Source organism: Myxine glutinosa, chromosome 6 (assembly GCF_964187855.1).
Source record: "Myxine glutinosa chromosome 6, kmMyxGlut1.1, whole genome shotgun sequence".
Lineage (NCBI taxonomy): Eukaryota > Metazoa > Chordata > Myxini > Myxiniformes > Myxinidae > Myxine > Myxine glutinosa.
In genome coordinates, this window is record NC_136266.1 from 62,649,191 (window position 1) to 62,661,867 (window position 12,677).

The 12,677-nt window shown below is 41.9% G+C and overlaps 1 protein-coding gene across 1 annotated transcript in view; it reads left to right on the forward strand.

The window, feature by feature from the left end:
- The window catches only part of LOC137429871 (spermatogenesis-associated serine-rich protein 2), an 86,099-nt gene that overhangs the window by 5,185 nt on the left and 68,237 nt on the right, over positions 1–12,677 (forward strand). Inside the window, exon 2 of the mRNA XM_078779934.1 lies at positions 10,220–10,299. The gene's annotated coding sequence lies outside the window, so the exon portion shown is untranslated. The remainder of the gene's footprint in view (positions 1–10,219; positions 10,300–12,677) is intronic.

The following is a 12,677-nucleotide window of genomic DNA, read 5'->3' on the forward strand; positions in this document are numbered from 1 at the left end:
ATCAATATGATTTTCACAAAGCAAGATCTACCGGTGATATCCTTTCCTACCTTACGAATGTCTGGGCCTCTTCTCTGAGAGACTTTATGGGAATCCTTTGTTGTTGGCCTTGATATCTCAAAAGCCTTTGACAGAGTGTGACAGAGACGTGGTCTGATATCCAAGCTAACCTCTTTCAGCTTTCCTCCTTTATTCTGCTCTCTCATATCGAGCTTTCTCGAGTCATATCGAGCTGACTGGCTGCTCTATCTCCGTAATTGTTCAACATCTCCCTCCTTCCACATCAACATCGGTGTCGCTCTGAGTTCTGTAATATCTCCAACACTCTTCCTTCTTTTTATCAATGACCTTCTTTCTTCTACAAATAACCAAATGCACTCATATGATGATGACTCAACATTACATTCCACCATGTTTTTCCCATCTGCCCCATCTTCCCTCACTCAATCTACATCTCGTTTCATCACAGCTAATTCTTTAAATTTGGATTTGGACAAGATTTCCCAGTGGGCAAATGTAATCAGGTTAAGCTTAATGCTTCTAAAACTCAATTTATTCCCATCTCTCTCTTTAAAGCTCCACTCAACTCTCCAATCTCATTTGAAAGTGCCACAATTACACCATGTGATAGGGTAATACCTAGTAGGTTTATTTAACATCAAATTTATCCTGGAATCCACACATTACACAAATAGCTAAGTCTGCCTCGAAGAAACTAGTAGTCCTTTACAGATGTCGAAGATTCTTCTCCTCTGAATAGTTGCTTAAACTATATAAAGGATTGGTTCATCCTTGTATAGAGTACTGCTGTCACATCTGGTGAGGTTCTTGCTCCACATACTTGATGGACAGAATTGAATCCAAAGCGGTGCTCCAACTTATCAACTCTCCCAATCTGACCTCAACACTCGACCCACTCAAATTACGTCTCAAAGTTGGTTCTCTTTCTCTTTTCTACAGATATTACTTCGGTTTATGCTCCCATGAATTTGCTGCTTGTGTACCTCCGCCATTAGCAAGACCACGGAATACTCGACAAGCCACTACATCTCATGATTACTGTGTGGCCACTGGCATCTCAAGGATGGGCAGTTATTACGTTTGTTTCTTCCCCTCCACTGCCAAACTCTGGAACTCTTTACCCTATCATGTCTTTCCAAACACTTATGATCTTCGCCTTTTCAAAAAGCAGATTTTTTTCCCCCATCTCAAAAAACTCTGAGACGATTCTCTCTTTCTTCACTTTTCCATCAATGCAGTTCTTTTATTTAAGGCCTGGCCTCAATGAGGACTGTATAGTCCGTGATTGGAGCCTTCAACATAAATAAGGACTGATGAATTTACATAGTCAAGGCTCATGGAATGGCGAGAACACTGAACAGATCAGGATGGAACGGTAGATAGAGCGATGGAGGTGGAATACTCCATAATTTCAAAGCGGATTTTTTAAAATTACAAATTAATTAAAAGTGAAAAGCTGAAATGTCTTGAGTCGCACAATAAGTGTTCAACCCCTTTGCTATGACACTCCAAATTGAGCTCAGGTGCAACCAAATTACTTTGATCATCCTTGAGATGTCTCTACAATTTGATTGGAGTCCACCTGTGGCCAATCCAATTGATAGGACATGATTTAGAAAAACACACAACAGAAGCTCAAGCATGAAGTTCAAGGAACTGTCCGTAGAAATCTGAGAGGGAATTGTGAGGAGGCCAGAGATCTGGGGAAGGGTATAAAACAATTTCTAGAGTGTTGAAAGTTCCCAAGAGTACAGTGAGCTCCATCATTAGGAAATGGAAATAATATGGAACCACCCAGATTCTTCCTAGAGCTGGCTGTCTGACCAAACTGAGCACCGGGCAAGAAAGACCTTGGTCTGGGAGGTGCCCAAGAACCCAATGACCATTGACAGAAATACAGAGTTCCTTGGCTGAGATGGGAACAGTGCAGCACATCAGAAATCTAGGCTTTATGGAAGAGTGGACAGACAGAAGCCACTCCTGAGAAAAAAAAACACATGACAGCACACCTTGAGTTTGCAAAAAGGCACGTGAAAGACTCGGAGAGCATGAGGCAAAATATTCTGTGGTCTGATGAGATGATAATTACCTGTCAATGCAAAACTTTACAAACGACATCTAACACTATTGCTGCATATATAGTTTGAAAATGATGCTGTCGTAGGTCATGTAGTTTGGCAGTCATCTTGGATAGAAAAACGAACCTTATCCGATCAACACGAAACTTCACAAATGTGATCCCCTACATATACATATGCAGAGTGTACATTTTTGATGTCATATGTCGCGTGGTTTGGCAGCCGTATTAGCTAGAATCCTGGTATTTAAAAACCCCTTTTCCGAAACCGCTTCACCGATTGATGTGAAACCTGTCATGTCTGGTAAAAATGTGATACTTGAGAACAGCTGAAGGGATTCAAATCACTTGTTTATTTTTTTTAATGTAAATATTAATTTACAGACGCTTTCTGTTGGTTCTGTGATTTTTCCTGGATATTGCCTTCGATGTCCGTCGTCATGCCAAATTTCAACTTTCTATGTCACCCGGAAGGCACCGAACATTAAAAGCAGTCGGTGGCTAGAATGAGTTTTATATATTACATACTAGCAGGAGTACCCGGCATTGCCCGGTGATGTTCTAATCCTGTTGGCATTCTGAAGAAATCAATTGTTTTTGTACACCTCTCCTTTCCTATTTAATCTCCAGGCGCTGCATGATGTCATTGCCGGGCACCGAAGGGTACCTGGCGTTGACGGTTGCTGAAAGGGAGTACTCAGTTTTCACTCCTTTTGTTTGTTTTCTTTTTTTTCTTGTTTGTTTTCTTTTTTGTTTTCCCGTTCGATATATCAGACATCCTTTGAGCTAGGAAGCTAAAATTTAGCACAATATTGAGCACATGCTTTGGCAAAAACGGTATTTTTTGATTTATCAATTCGTTGATTAATTACTTAGTTTTCTCATTTGGCAATATGTCAGGCACCTTTTGAGCTAAGAAGCTGATATTTGGACACGACTGCAACCAAGTGACATGGCTGTAAAAGGCATTTTTGAATTCTTGATTTATTGATCAATCAATTAATCGAGAAATTATTCACTTACTTATTCATATCACGAATTCACTTATTCATGGATTCACATTTGCATTTACGTTTATTTAAATTATACAATGGACTACAAATTAAATCCCTACAGTACATACAGTCAGGTGAAAAAGTAAGTACACTCCATGTAAAGTTTGGACTTTTTCAACATATTTAAACATACATCTATTTGATCTTCATTTCAACAATATTGAGAGATAAAGGTGATATAATATAACAAATATCATGAAACATTTACTTTTTGTAGTCCATTGTATAATTTAAATAAACATAAATGCAAATTTCGCATGTGGAAAAAGTAATTACACCCTTGGCTCTAATAGGTGGTATTGCCCCCTTTGGCAGAAACAACCTCAAGTAGGCGTTTCTTACAACTGTCTACCAGTCTCTGACATCGACTGGGAGAAATTTTTGCCCACTCCTCCATGCAGAATTCTTTCAGCTGTGAGATGTTTGAGGGGTTTCTTGCATGCACAGCTCGTTTCAAATCCCCCCACAACATCTCGATGGGATTTAGATCCGGGCTTTGACTTGGCCATTCCAGAACCCTCCATTTCTTTCTTTTCAGCCATTCCTTGGTGGATTTACTGGTATGTTTAGGGTCATTGTCATGTTGCAAGGTCCACCTTCGGTTGAGCTTCAACTCTCTGACAGATGGCCTCACATTATCCTCAAGCACCCTCTGGTACAATGAAGAATTCATAGTGGATTTTATGATGGTGAGCTGCCCAGGCCGTGATGCAGCAAAGCTGTCCCAAACCATAATATTTCCACCACCATGCTGTGCAGTTGGTATCAGGTTCTTGTGGTCAAATGCTGTCTTTGGTTTTCGCCAAACATGTCTTCTGGTACTGTGGCCAAATAGCTCTACCTTTGACTCATCTGTCCAGAGCACATTGTTCCAGACGTCGTGGTCTTTGCCTAGGTGTACATTGTCAAACTTTAGTCTTGCCCTGATGTTCTTTCTGGGCAGCAAAGGTTTCCTCCTGGCACACCTCCCATGTAGATCAAATTTGTGCAGCCTCTTTCTCATGGTAGACTCGTGCACTTTGACATCAACAGTGACAAGAGCTACCTGTAGGTCCCGTGATGACATTCTGGGGTTCATAGATTTCTTTCAGCATCTTGCGGTCTGCTCTCGGGCTGAACTTGCTGGGGCGGCCTGTCTTGAACAATTTGGCAGTTGTTTGGAATCTTCTCCACTTGTAGATGATCTTCCGGACAGTCGAATGATTGATTTCAAATTGTTTGGAGACCTTTTTAAATCCCTTCCCAGTCTCGTAGGCATCTATAACCTTCTTTCTGAAGGCCTCAGAGAGCTCTTTTGATCTAGGCATGGTGACGCCGCACACTTCAACAACAAAGAGCAAACCAAAGTAAATGTCTGAGGTTTAAATAAGACAGGTTCCTCCAAGATCTTCACGAATGATGTTCTAATCATTTGCACCTGAGCTGGTGCACCTGATTCTAATTTTAGGTATTTGAAGTAGTGATAAAGGTAGGGGTGTACTTACTTTTTCCACATGTGAAATTTGCATTTATGTTTATTTAAATTATACAATGGACTACAAAATGTAAATGTTTCATGATATTTGTTATATTATATCACCTTTATCTATCAATATCGTTGAAATGAAGATCAAATAGCTGTATGTTGAAATATGTTGAAAAAGTCAAAACTTTACATGGGGTGTACTTACTTTTTCACGTGACTGTATATATATTGTTACGGTTTTTCGAACCTTCACTTTGTAAAATAATAAGCCTTGCAAATAATACCCTGTAAATATCCCCATCTTCCAAAGGTCAAAGGTCGCACCCTAGTTAGGCCATATTGCAACACGTAGGACACCATAGGAACCTTCTTCAGTTATTTCATTAGTATGTGTTTCAGGTAAGGCTGTGTTTCCAATAGTTTGACTCTGTGTTGCATTAATCAAATAACCTAGGCCCCTTGTTCAATCCTATTCATTTTGCGGCTTAGCCTCCCTCCAAAGTGTATTGCTCGTCTCTGCCAGCCGCAGCGCTGGCTCCAAACGCCATTATTCACGCGGTCAAGCTGGAGAAAAAGGGGGAGGAGTTGTCGGAGCGAGGCGTGGCCCCATCAATGTGTCATGAAGGGAGGAGCCGGTGAACCATCGCGACCAATCAGGGCTGAGGCATGTTCACCGGTAGGCGGACCTAAAAAGCATGTGGCTTGATACGCGAGCGCGTAATATAAGCGCTTGCGTGGGACTACTTCGGGGGTCGAAGTGGAGAGGAGTTGAGAGTTGGGTCAATAACGAGACCAGACACGAAGTTGAGTGAGAGAGTCAGTCCGCTACCACGACAATACCAACCGCACTGCCTGCCAGGTTTCGCCGCGGAACCGGAGCGTGAACCGGAGTGGAGCGTGGACCGAGGTGAAGCGTGGACCGGAGTGGAGCGTGAACCTGGAGCGGGACCTCAACGCCTGAACCATCTGCCCGGACCTTCCTCCCCTGCCATCTGCCTGGACCTTCCTTCCTGCTATTCCCCTTTCGTGTAAGTCTGTCTGTATTGTCCTGGGCGTGATATTTAAGACTGTGTAAGCTTGCCCTGTGTCCTTTTGCTCTTCTTGTATATGCCCTTCTTTCGTTTCCTCTTTTATTAGTATAGTAATAAACCATATTTGTTCTTTCCTTACCTTTTGGTTTCCTCTCATCCGATCGTCTTTGTCTTTTCCCCATTGAGTACCTGTGACAGGATTAGAACCGCTCAGAATCGGGTTAGTCTTATTGCTAACGGCTCAATTCGCGGATTGCTAAACCGCTCGCAATTTCCATCTGTCCGTGGTTCGAGCGGAAATTATGTCCCTGCTTTGCAGAGAGTTTGGTAAGCAGGTATTTGGGAATCCATCTTGACCAATCACCCTGGCCAATCTCGACCACAGAGGAGCGTATAATTTCCAGGGCTGGGGGATTGGCCAGTGTAAAAGACAAGGGGATTAACCCCCCCTTGATAAGGGGAGTGCCGACCCCTGGATCTGCAACAATATATATATATATATATATCGTTATATATATATATATATATATATATATATATATATATATATATATATATATATATATATATATATATATATATACATACATATATATGTCAGCTGCATTATTATGTCTCTCATTATGACCACATTGTTTTGCTGTCGCACTATCCTAGCTTTTGCTGACGTCGTTCCTGTGGCAGACACACTAACACGCTCTCGATCAGCGATTTGTAGCATCTGCCGTTTGGAAACATTTGCTGCATTGTAGTTCAGCAATATTACACGGTGGAATGCGACTTTCAAGAGTTTCTGGTCTCGGAGTTTAATGATCAGCTTTCCTATTGATCTTGCGTATGTGTATTGTGTACAAATTTGTTGAATTCATGCAAAATGATGAATGTACCCGTATCTAATTTTTACCTTTTTGTAGTATTTTATTTTAACCCGACATTCTTTGATAGCCCACATTAGGGTTCTCATTGAATATTTAACGTCGATTGATTACAACAAGATTCCATTTTTTTCCTGTCCTCCTCTTCACAAAACCGACCCGAGGCATTCGGTGTCCAAAAGTAAAGCAATATTGACGGATTGTTTGACGCTCAGTTGTCTGGTTTTCATTACCAAGTGGACATTTTAGAAAATTCCTCCAGATGTATTCGCAGAGATTGTATTGCCAATTTATTTTTTCACTTGCAAAAAAAGACAACTCGATTTCAGCTTTTGTTGAAGCTTTGACTATTGCTTCAGCGGTAGACGCCTTTGGTGTATGCAAACATATCTTCGGTATAAGTTGCATCATCAGGCGCAACATTTACTGAGCGGTATTTTTGGTTATCACGTTTAACTTTGCAGAGCTGTCATGTCACATTATGGAGTAGTCTGAATGTTGAACAACATGTATTATGGAAATGAGACAATGTAACAGCATGACGTGCCCAATATCCCAGCAATATTTTCTTTTCAACCCGGATTTCCCCAAATGGCAAATCCCCCCTTCTGGACTTGGTGATGACTAACTTTCCCGCAAAGATTTCCTGTTCTTCCTCTGCTCCAATTGGTTCATCGGATCAAATGCTTTTGAAAGTCAACATCTCTCTTGCTACTCTCAGATTTGCATTTCACTCAAGCGGATTAGCAGGGACTGCAAGCAGCCATCTCTCTTCAAGACTGGTCTGCCATATCTGCTGCCCCTGATGTTAACTCAGCCTGGGAATTCTTACACAGAATGCTGCTCTCTCATGCACCGATTCTTCCCATGTCATCCTCAATTGTCCTACCTTTTTCTTCCCGCCAACTGAATCCTGTGGTGAAGCAATTGCTCTGAAACAACTTGCCTTCTCTTGGAGTATGCTCCCCTTCCATCCCTTCCCTCTCTTCAAATTACACCACAGCCGACTCCGCTCGTGAGAAGGTTGAATGCCTCAATTCTGTGTTTGCTTCCAAATATTGTGTCCCCCAACCCCTCACTCTCGGTACCCATCCTTCCCTGTCGTACTCAACTGCTCCTGGACTCTGTGTTTTTTCTGGTTCTTCTGTGTCTTCTTCTCTACCTTCTCTTTTTCACCTGAGAAAGTGGAGAAGGTTCTTTCAACCCTCAACTCTGACTGCTACTGGACCGGATGGCATCAGCTCACGTGTTCTATAAACCTGCTCTGCTGCTTTTGCACATCCTCTCTCTGCCCTTTTCACCCTGCCATTTGTGCTAGGTCATCTTATATCTGCCTGGAAACCCGCCAACATCACTGCACTACATTAAAAAAGGTGTAACAAGTACAGATACATTCAAAGTACACCGCCCCCATGCCAAATAAATAAATAACATATCTTCCAGCTCACGCATATCTTCCAGCATTGCTGGGGCGCACCTGGTGTCCGGCGATGCCACCGTGCAGCACATAGAGGTGGTATTGGAAGGGAGAGGTGTACAATAATTGATTGAGTAATTTCGTGATTAAAATAAATAAACAATAATCGTAAAATAATTAATTTCCGAATCAATTGGCTAACTACCTAAAGCACCTAAAGCACCAGCTGTAACTTTTTGAAAATTAATGAAGTAATTAATCTATCGAAATAAATAATAATTGATTGATTGATTAATCAATAAATAAATTAATCGATTAATTGATTAATCAAGAAATCAAAAATATCCTTTATAGTCAAATCACTTGGTCACTGTTATGTCCGAATATCAGCTTCCTAGCTCAAAAGGTCCATGAGATATTACCCAGATGAGAAAAAAAGAAGAAGTGATTAATAATGAAAATAAATGAATTGAAATCATAAAATAATTAAATTATTAATCAATTGGCTAATATAATACCTACACCACCACCGTTTCATCCAAATTTGTAACTTTAAAAAATGAATTAATTAAGTAATTAATCGAATAATTAAGTAATTAATCGATTAAATGATTAATCAATTCATCAAAAATACCCTGTACAGGCGAATCACTTGGTCATCCTCTCTCTGCCCTTTTCAGCAAGGTCATGGAATCCATAACTGCAGTTGATGACCTTCCTTTTTTCCAACAGCCTCATCTCAGATCACCAATTTGGTTTCAGACCAGGTCACTCAAACTTGGACATGCTGCTTCTACTCTCCCTGCAATAGATGGAGGCCCTCAATGTCAGATGTGAGTTCAGGACTATCTCTCTGGCCATATCTCGTGCTTTTGATAGTCTGGCATTCTGCCTTACTCTCCAAACTCCCTGCCTATGGTAGTCAAGGCCAACTCACATGGCTTACTGACTTCCTCTACTGTCATAGTCAACGTGTGGCTCTCAAAGGAATCCTTTCATCTCCTCTCCCTGTCAAGGCTGGAGTCCTATTCCTCTGACTCTCTGGAGAATCCTCTTTATTTATTGGCTGATGACCCCACCCTCTGCCGTGACGTCCTTCATCCTTCACAGGCAGGCTGTAGTGTCCTTCCTCTCTTTAGACCTTGGAAAATCACAAGCTGATCAAACACTTGGAATATGTCTTTCCGTCCTGAGAAATTTCACATTCTCACTATCTCTCTCCGAAAGAACCTGGCAATCTCCTCTCCCAACAAACCCTCCCACCCAATTTCTTAACAAGCCTCTTGATGAGGTTCTATCATTCAAACTCCTAGTTCTCGCTATCAGTGACATTCTTTCTTTGGCAAACCACATTTCTACGTTGGCCTCCAAAGCCAGCCTGTTGGTACAAAGTTCTTCCTTTTCTAACAACTGGACATTCTCTGTCATACAAAGTCCTTCCTTGGCATACCTGACCACCAATCCACTTACAAGGCCTTCATCCACAGCTTGATGGAGTACTGCTCTCCCCTGCCTCACATCTTGCTCAGCTTGACGCCATGGAAACCAAGGCCTTCAAGATTAATGGAATCTCCCACGCTGAAGGTGAGCCTTTGTCTTCGTGAGGTGGGATTATCACTTTGTCATCAGGTCTGTGGTCTCTCTGTCTTCTACCGCCTCCTTTCTGGTCTTGCACCCTCTGCTCTTTCCATGCTAAATCCAGGGTCACTGCTCACCTCCACTCATTTGTTCTTTTTTCCCACCTGTGGAATCAACTTCCACACCCTCTTCAATCTCATTCTTCTCTCCAAGTCTTCAAGATAGCTGTTTACCGCCATCTGGGATAGTTCCCCAACCCAAAACCATGATCTTTTCTACCCTAGTTAACCACCACCCAAATCCCTCCTTATTTTCCACTTTTTCCTCCTTGGAGTTTCGTTCTCCATGCATTCATGCTTTGCATCCTGTTTTTGTCTGTTAATTCCTGATTCGTTCAGTGTGCTAGCCCTTCAACGAGTTTCGACTATGTACACAAAAAAAGTATGATGGATTGAATGACCCGCTTTTGATTATTTGTTGTCAGTTCTCCGTGACACGGCCTGACATTTCATCACTGGAAAAGGATTGACCTGACCTGTTGATGGCGACAAAATGCTGAGGCGGATAACGAATGTGAAGTGTTGTATTCGATGCCAAATACTCGAGTTGCTCATTAACTACTGTCAATGTGAGAGCATACGGATTGTATGATATCGTATAATCTTCACAAAAACCTGAACCTACCTGTCTGCTCTCCCAGACTTAGCTGGTGTGGAAGTTGACAGCAAGATCGAGGCTGCAATGGCTCAAACTCGCACCCAGGAGAAGATACGTGACAAGGTCAGCATTTAAACTTATGTTTATTTTTTTCCAACTCCTATTTGTCTGGTGTGCTTTTATAACTGGTGGGCCTTTGAAGAGCCTTGGTAGCAGTCAGGCTGTGAGGAGAGGAGAGTAGAGTAAAGAAGCCACTTGTGAGTTTGGGGGTGGGAGAGGGAGTTATTTGAAACATCAGTTCACCAGACCATACCGATTGCATAATCTTTGAGTCTTTTCTGAAGAGGGAACTTTCTATTGGTAACAGACTGAGAATTTACATTCAAGTGACCGCGTTTGCAAAGCTGGAATAGAGTCACAGCTAAGGGAGAATTAAGCTGGTTGTTGTTTAGATAAAACTCGATTCATCCATACCCGCAACCTGTGCAGTGCAATTCGCTCTGCTGAACTAGGATTCAAAATGTCATTTTCTCCTTCTGTATCCCTAGTTTATTTCAATCCAACCTGCAGGAAAGCCTCACGGGTCTTCGGCTTTGTATTAAAGCAAGAACAACTGGACCGGCACTCGGTAGAGCCCATACCTACGCCATGCTGAATAGTTTCCGCATTTTGTATTCCACTGATGGACCGGATCTGGAATCGGACCTGAACCAAAATCGAATGGGCTTGTTCCTGTTACCTAACCAACTCATGCACCAAGTTTTGTTGTTAATCGTCAACAACTTTTTGAAATATCGTGCTATATGGTATCATTTTGGCCCTATCTCTCAATGGTGAAGAATCACTTAAAAAATTGTCGGATCTGAATCCGGATCCTCACCATAATCGAATCAACTCTTCTTTGTTACACACCCAACCAGTCCACCACATTTTATCTGAATTTGTCCAAAGCTTTTTGAGAGATCCTGCAATATATCGTTTTAGCCCTAGCTCTCAATGGTGAAGGATCGCTTTAAAATTCTAGAAGCCGGATCTGGATCCAGATCCTCACCAAAATCTAATCATTCCGTCCTCGCCACATACCCAACTTGTCCACCAAATTTTGTCTGAATCCATGCACAACTTTTTGAGATATCCTGTTCACAGACAGACAAACAGATGGGTGAAAACATTAGCTCCTCCCACCTTCGTTGGCAGAGTTATTGACGACATCATGAATTCTGTTTGCAATTGTTGAAGTGCAAAGGTTTTTGTGTGGAGGAGAGTAGCTCATCACAATAATTAAGGCTTTTTCTTTATTCATGGCATGCATTGAAGTCTCAGAATAATTTTCCCACTATCACAGTTCTCATTCTCTATAAATAGACGCCGAAGGAAAGAGATGCTATACAAACTGCAATCATCATTTTTGGTATTTATTTCATCCTCTTTTAACGCAATGGGAATGGTGAGGAATTTGACAAATGCAGGTAAAGAAAATTGAAATTGATTTTTAGCTCGCCTGGAACGAAGTTCAGGGGAGCTTATGCGATGTCACGACGTCCGTCAGTCCGTCCGGCCGTCCATCAGTCCGTCCGTCCGTAAACACTTGAAACTTCTTCTCCGAAACCGCTGAAGAGATTGTGACCAAATTTGGCACAAATGATATTTGTTGTGTTGTGACTAAAGTTTGTGCACGGCAATAAAAAAAATCGAGGTCTGGGGGGTTTACCGGGGGTCAAAGTGCATCCAGGTTTGACCCCCCAAAGTAGGAATTTGCTTTTTTCTTTGAAACCACACACAACATTTCGATGAAATTTGACCACAACCTTCATCACCCGTGATGTACCGAAGTTTTTTCACGGCACTAAGAAAATCGAAGTTTAAATGGGTCTATGGGGGGTTAAAGTGGGTCCAGGTTTGACCCCCCCAAAATAGATATTTGCTTTTTTCTCTGAAACTACACACATGATTTCAATGAAACCTCACCACAACCTTCATCACCCGTGAGGTACCAATGTCTGTTCAAGGCATGAAGAAAATCAAAGTCTGAGGAGGTATACAGGATGGGAGGTGGGTGGGGGGAGGTAGGGGTTGCCCCTCAAAAATAGGTATTTTTTTGTTTGTTTGTTTAAAGTCGTTTGATTCTACATGCTGCCCTGTCTTCCAGCAACCATATAAATTGGTTTAAAATACCTTTAATCGGTGCAGTATACTGTTTATTATACCAGGTGAGCGCCTGGGGTATTGCCCCTATGTTTTTAAATTTTATCAGGTCATGTTACGATTATTATCCGTTTTTTAAGAGGCCACAAAGACCCGCTGATCCCATCTAGCGATTTTTTTTTTCCTACACCTCCTAACTGCTCCAATGTCGTGTGCATAGGCATGTTATCTCACCTCCTTCCACAACCTCATTGATCCCCTCCAATCAGGCTTTCTCCCCACAGCCATTCACCGAGATATCTATCATCCTGGTGAGCAACAAACTTCCTTCACCAAGGCACAATGCCACGACTCCA